The sequence below is a fragment of the Vigna unguiculata genome, chromosome 6 (assembly GCF_037176805.1).
Source record: "Vigna unguiculata cultivar grain cowpea cultivar isolate G323 ecotype 2 chromosome 6, ASM3717680v1, whole genome shotgun sequence".
Taxonomy (NCBI): Eukaryota; Viridiplantae; Streptophyta; class Magnoliopsida; order Fabales; family Fabaceae; genus Vigna; species Vigna unguiculata.
In genome coordinates this window covers 18,505,456-18,513,461 of record NC_140797.1, presented here as the reverse complement: position 1 = coordinate 18,513,461, position 8,006 = coordinate 18,505,456, and positions in this window count along the sequence as shown.

Below are 8,006 nucleotides of genomic sequence, written 5' to 3'. Positions count from 1 at the left end.
GGGGCCAGCTTCAACTTGCTTGTTAACTCCTGCTCTGCTGCGGGTAGAAACCATTTTTGGAGAAAGCGGGTGGTAAAGTACTATCTCCTGCCGCACGGTGGGCGCCAATTGTTCCTGTAGAGAACAAACAAGATCTGTTAGACACAAGTATTACCTTACCCTGGTCTGCCATCTCCTCAATAGACCTCTTGCTGGTTGATATGTATCGTTTAGGGGTATCTCGGAGTGGCCGATTTGGACTCGGGAGGGGTTACCTGTAGAAGGGACTCCAAAGCTCAAGTAAGCGAAATCTCTCAAAAAGTCAAATCGGGTGATTAGGGAAGTAATGAATGCGTACCTTTAATTCGTGGTGTCCATGTGTATTTATAGATTATTAATTATGTATGGCCACGTCATGGGCTGGGCACTTGCTTGGGTCGTAGGTGCGCTTGGGCCCTTAGTTCGATTATTTGGGTTGGTGAATCTTGTTGAAACGTTCTATTTTTTGCCAAGTCCTTGGTTATTTTTGTGGAGTTGTCGGCCTAGGCCGGTTACCCTTTAACGGCTTAGGCCGCTATTGTTGTTTTTAACTTATTTTATCAATGTCGCTTCTTAGCGATTTAGTCCGGGTACCTTAGCATGTATATGGTAATTACTATTATTCGACTTAGGCCGACTAGGTGTGGTACAATCCCCTTAAAGTGAACAAGATAAGCTTCACACTCTAATCCACTTGAATTCATCCTATCTCTCTCCCTCCCATCAACGATGAGGGGAAGAGAGGGGAAGGAAGAAGGAAATTCTTCTATTTTTCAATCATGTCTGTTATGCAATGGTTTGAGGGTGATATCAAGATTACAATTATGTCCGCAATTTATTTTTTAGCATAATTATGAAAACGATGTAAAAATAACGAAAATTTCAAAATTGTTATAAAATAAAGGTTAAAAAGTAATTTTTAATTATAAAATTTTTTATTACATTATCTTTTAAATATTTCTTTATTAAAATATGTTACTTTCATTTATACATTTTCATATTTTTTTCTACGATAAATCAAACTTATATAATGATAATTTTTAATTATTTTTAAAATAAAGTACAATTTGGTAATCATGGTTTTCTTTGATTTAAATATAATTTTTAATCTATCACATTCATCAAATCACTTACAAACTTTAACAAAATTTACTCTTAATCCACCCTCTTTCACCTTTAATCCACTTCAAGTGAACAACACAAACTTCATTCTGTAATCCACTTGATGTCATCCTCTCCCCCTCCATCTGATCAACCTTGAGGGAGAGAAGGGAAGGAAGAGGGAAATTCTTCTATTTTTAAATCATCTCGTTTATGTCTTGGTTTGAGGGTGATATCAAATTATTTTTCAAAAATAATTAATAACGAAAATTTGAAAATTGTTATAAAATAAGGTTTAAAAAGTAATTAAAATATGTTAGTTTTATTTATACATTTTCATATTTTTTCTACGATAAATCAAACTTATATAATGATAATTTTTAATTATTTTTAAAATAAAGTACAATTTCGTAATCTTGTTTTTTTATGATTTAAATATAATTTTTATTCTATCACATCCATCAAATCACTCACAAACTTCAACAAACTTTACTCTAAATCCACTCATTTTCACCTTTAATCCCCTTAAAGTTAACAAGATAAGCTTCACACTCTAATCCGCTTGAATTCATCATGTCCCTCTCCTTCCATTTAACGATGAGGGAGAGAGGGGGAAGGATGAGGGAAATTTCTCTATTTTTCAATCATGTCTGTTATGCAATGGTTTGACGATAATATGAAGATTACAATTATGTCCGCAATTTATTTTTTAGCATAATTATGAAAACGATGTAAAAATAACGAAAATGTAAAAATTGTTATAAAATAAGCTTTAAAAAGAAATTTTTAAAGATAAATTTTTTTATTACATTATCTTTTAAATATTTTTTATTAAAATATGTTACTCTCATTTATACATTTTCATATTTTTTCTACTGTAATTTTTAATTATTTTTAAAATAAAGTACAATTTGACAATCTTGTTTTTTTATGATTTAAATATAATTTTTAATCTATCACATCCATCAAATCATTCACAAATATCAACAAACTTCACTCTAAATTTACTCACTTTCACCTTTAATCCCCTTAAATTGAACAAGATAAGCTTCACACTCTTTGTCCCTCCAATCAACTATGAACGAGAGGGGGAAGGAAGAGGGAAATTCTTCTATTTTTAAATCATGTCTATCATGCAATGGTTTGAGAGTGATACTAAGATTATAATTATCTCCCAAATTTATGTCTTACCATAATTATAAAAACGATGTAAAAATAAAAAAAAATTGAAAATTGTTATAAAATAAGGTTTAAAAAGTAATTTTTAATTATAAATTTTCTTATTACATTCTTTTATAAATATTTTTTTAATTAAATATTTTATTTTTATTTATACATATTAATATTTTTTCTATGACAAATCAAACTTATATAATGATAATTTTTAATCATTTTTAACATAAAGGACATTTTGGTAATCTTGTTTTTCTCGCATTTAAATATAATTTTTAATCTATCACATCCATCAAATCACTCACAAACTTTAACAAATTTTATTCTAAATCCTTTCACGTTCAATCTACTTAAAGTGAACCATACAAACTTCACACGATAATTCACTTGGTGTCATCCTCTCCCTCTAATCACCTTGAGGGAGAGAGAGGGAAAGCAAGAGGGAAATTCCTCTATTTTTCAACCATCTCTGTTATGTCTTGGTTGAGCGTGATATGAAGATTACAATTATGTTTGCAATTTATTTTTCAGCTTAATTATGGAAATGATGTAAAAATATGACTTTTCAAATTATATTTACAAAAATAATTAATAACAAAAATTTGAAAATTGTTCTAAAATAAGGTTTAAAAAGTAATTATTAATTATAAATTTTTTTATTATATTATTTTATAAATTATTTTATTTTCATTCAAACATAATAATATTTTTTTCTACAACAAATCAAACTTATACAATGATAATTTTTAATCATTTTTAAAATAAAGGGCAATTTGGTAATCTTTTTTTTCCTTGATTTAAATATAATTTTTAATCTATCACATCCAACAAATCACTCACAAACTTTAACAAACTTGACTCTAAATCCACCCTCTTACACCTTTAATCTACTTAAAGTGAACAACACAAACTTCAAACTCTAATCCACGTGAATTGATCATCTCCCTCTCCCTTCAATCAACCTTCAGGGAGAAAGAGGGGAAGAAAGAGGGAAAACTCATCTATGTTATGTCATGGTTTGAGGGTGATATCAAGAATACAATTATATCTGCAATTTATTTTTCAACTTAATTATGAAAATTATGTAAAAATACGACTTTTAAATATATTTTTTAAAAAATAAATAATGACGAAAATTTCAAAATTGTTCTAAAATAAGGTTTAAAAAGTAATTATCAATTATAAAAATTTTTATTACATTATTTTCTAAATATTTTTTAATAAAATATTTTATTTCCATTTATACATTTTAATAATTTTTTCTACGAAAATCAAACTTATATAATGATAATTTTTATTTTTTTTAAATAAAGTACAATTTGGTAATCTTGTTTTTCCTTCCATTTTCACCTTTAATTCACTTAATGTGAACCACACAAACTTCACACTATAATTCACTTAATGCCATCCTCTCCCTCCAATCAACCTTGAGAGAGAGGGGAAGCAGGAGGGAAATTTCTCTATTTTTCAATCATCTCTGTTATGTCTTGGTTTGAGGGTGATATCAAGATTACAATTATGTTCGCAATTTATTTTTCAGCTTAATTATGAAAATGATGTAAAAAATAGAAAATTGTTCTAAAATAAGGTTTAAAAAGTAATTATTAATCATAAAATTTTTTACTACATTATTTTATAAATACTTTTTTAATAAAATATTTTATTTTCATGCATCCATATTAATATTTTTTTCTACAACAAATCAAACTTATACAATGATAATTTTGAATCATTTTTAAAATAAAGGACAATTTGGTAATCTTGTTTTTCCTTGACTTAAATATAATTTTTAATCTATCACATCCATCAAATCACTCACAAACTTTAAAAAAGTGTACTTTAAATCCACTTAAAGTGAACATCACAAACTTCACACTCTAATCCATTTCAATTCACCATCCCCCTCTCCTTCCAATCAACCTTGACGGAGAGAGAGGGGAAGGAAGATGGAGATTCCTCTATTTTTAAATCATCATTGTTATGCCATGGTTTGAGAGTGATATCAAGATTACAATTATGTCCGCAATTTATTTTTCAGCTTAATTATGAAAATGAAGTAAAAATATGACTTTTAAAATTATTTTTACAAAACCAATTCATAACGAAAATTTAAAAATTGTTATAAAATAAGGTTTAAAAAGTAAATTTTAATTATAAATTTTTTTATTACATTATCTTTTAAATATTTTTTATTCAAATATGTTACTTTAATTTATAGATTTTCATATTTTTTCTATGATAAATCAAACTTATATAATGATAATTTTTAATTATTTTTAAAATAAAGTACAATTTCGTAATCTTGTTTTTCTTTGATTTAAATATAATTTTTAATCTATCACATCCATCAAATGAATCATAAACTTTAGCAAACTTTACTCTTAATCCACCCACTTTAACCTTTAATCCACTTAAAGTGAACAACACAAACTTCACACTATAATCCACTTGATGTCATCCTCTCCCTTTCTGTCCGATCATCCTTGAGGGAGAGAGAGGGGAAGGAAGATGAAAATTCTTTTATTTTTAAATCATCTATGTTATGTCATGGTTTGAGGGTGATATCAAGTTTATAATTATGTCCGCAATTTATTTTTTAGCTTAATTATGAAATGATGTAAAAATATGACTTTTCAAATTATTTTAACAAAAGTAACTAATAACGAAAATTTTAAAATTGTTATAAAATAAGGTTTAAAAAGTAATTTGTAATTATAAATTTTTTTATTACATTATCTTTCAAATATTTTTTTATTAAAATATGTCACTTTCATTTATACATTTTCATATTTTTTCTACGACAAATCAAACTTATATAATGATAATTTTTTATTATTTTTAAAATAAAGTATAATTTGGTAATTGATGAATGCGTATTTTTTCCCTCATTTAATGTTTAATTCTGGGTATTTAATTGAATTTGTGTGCTTAAAGGCTGATTTAATTGGGATTTCCTATAATTGGGTTTATTGAGCATGAGATACAAAAACATGTTAAAAATAGCTTTTTAGTTGCATAAATGTTCTTTGAATATTTTGAGGTGTGTTAGTGCAGTTGCAGCTAAGTTGAGGTCATGGAGGTGTGGAAATAAATTGGTTAAAGCTTCATGACACCTTAAAGATAATTCCAAAAATAAGAAATTATCAAAAGCACAAAAATCCAAGCCAAGCATTGCATGAAGACAGCAAGAAAAGCTTGAAAAAGTGAAGAAGTTTGGCTAAACCAAGAAGAGAGGAACAAAAAAATTGGACCTTGCAGTTTTCTTTATCTTTACGATAGAAGATAATTTGGGAAAAATATATCTTTAGATATTTTATTTGATATTTTTAAATAATTATCTTATTTAATTATATCATAAAATATTAAAAGATAATAACTACCAAATCTTTTTAAATATGACAAGATCTTCTTGAATCTTTTTAGTTCCACAGCAAACAAATATATCTTGAAGATATTGGATTATTTAGAAGATAATTTAAGGAGATTGCAAAGGGTTGATTTGAAAATATATACAAATACTAATTGGTGATAATTTATCATATATCTTTAAGTAATTAATTTATTTAATTATATTAGATATTGATATTATCAACCAACTATATTTGTCAAATACTATATATCTCCCCAAATATTTTTAAATATTTATATTTATCTTTATTTGAAAAGATATTTGAGAGATTTTAGCAACAAGAAAGCTCAGTCCAATTCCTATATAAAGAGACCAAGGGAGAAGTAGAAAACAAGCTCGGGACTTCGGAGTTTTGGAACCCTTAGGGGTCCTAATTTCGTTTCCTTTCTCTCTCTCCATTCTTCTATCTTTATTTTTATTTTGCATTCATGAAGTTCTAAACTTCTTGGGTTGATTCCAATGTAATTTCATTATGGATTCTGAGGTTAGATCAAATAATTTCTTTGTTCTTTTATTATTGTTGAGGTTTTAATTCATCTATGTCTTTTATCTTTGAATCACGTAAAAAGTAATGATCTTAAATCTATATGCATGTTGATCATATGAGTTCAAGGGTTTTTAAATTAATTGAGACTTTACATTGATTAATTTGTAAATCTATAACAATAATTAATTGAGCAATAATCTTTAGATAACCGATGATGAATCTATTTTGAAAAAGCAATGGAATCAATCTATTTTCTTTACTATTATTTTTATTTCTTTTTATCTTTTAAATTTTATTTCTATCTTTGTTTATCTTAATCCCCTATATTTTTTTATTTTATTTTATTAACCCATTTTTATAGTTTTATAAGAACTAATTTGTTAAAAATTAATTCCTTGTTCGTTGGGAGACGACTTTGGGTTACTTTACCCTTTCTATTTTGTTGACTACTTTCTTAACAATACTGAAGTTGTTATAGATAAGTAGTATTAATTTGAACGCGTCAACGACAACGTTATCAAATTTGGCGCCATTGCCGGGGAACACGGTTAGAATTTATATCATTTTAGTTCTTATTTTTATTTTTATTCTTTTGATTTACTTTTTTATTTTTTTTATTTTTTTTTGTTTATCACTAACATTTTCTTTTCTCAATTTTTGTTCTAACATTTTGTTTTATTTTCTTTAGTTATTTTATTTTATTTTATTTAGTTATTTTTTTAAGCATAGGTTTTGTTTGAGGAATTTTGTTGGGAAATTTGTAAAACTAGTTGGGAAAAACTTTGGCTAAGGAAAGATAAGGTACTTAAGTTGTCCATTGAGACGCACCTCTCTTTCCTGGAAGTCTACTCAACAAGCTTTCAACTTTTTTTTTTTTCAGAAAACCTCTTTCAAAAATGCAAAATAATTTTTCATACGAAAGTAATCAACATTGTAGTTTTCAAATGGATTACAATTGTTATCCACAGCAACCATGTGATTTTCAGCAACAAATTGTCACACCTACTTCTGCACATGATATAAGTGGGTTAACTTTACGACAATTTAATGATCTATATCCTAGATCATCTTTTTTGGGATATGAGCAACAACCATATTCTGAGTGTCCACCTCAGCAACCATATGTTCCAAATAGTTTTCAGCAACAATATGTACCACTACAGCAAATTGAAGCAACCAATGGACCATCCTACAGGGAAGTTATGATATTAATGGGTGAAGTTATAGAGAAATTAGAGTCAATGGATGAAAGGTTGCGAGTTGATCAAAGATGCAGAAATATTGAGCAAGAGTGGTACGAAAATAAGCAAATACTATCTGATATGTTGAGGGATGCAAGTAAGAACAACTTCATAGAATTACTTGTAACTGTTAATACCACCCCTCAACCCCATCAGACATTTCCTGAAAATCCAGATTTTAATGCACTTCGTCATGAAATGAAAGATGTGCTTCTGAAGTTAGCCATCAGAGCTGAACAAATGTCTGAAGATTTGAGTCAGCTAATGAATGATGCAGTGAGAAAGGTCACTTTGGAAGATATGATGAAAATGATGACTGAAATGATGAAGATGAATCAGACAAATCAGAGAAGATGAATGCCGCCACACAAAGCTTGCAGAGTCTGTCTGAAAAATCAATAGCGAAATCACATCACATTGATATATCTACTAATAAATATAATGATGCTCATAGTAATATGTCTACTGATGGACATATCAATTTTGATAAAGATGTTGCTGATGAAGAAATTAAAGATTCTCACAAAAACATATCTACTGATGGATATGTTGACGATGCTCAATGTGAATATAAAGT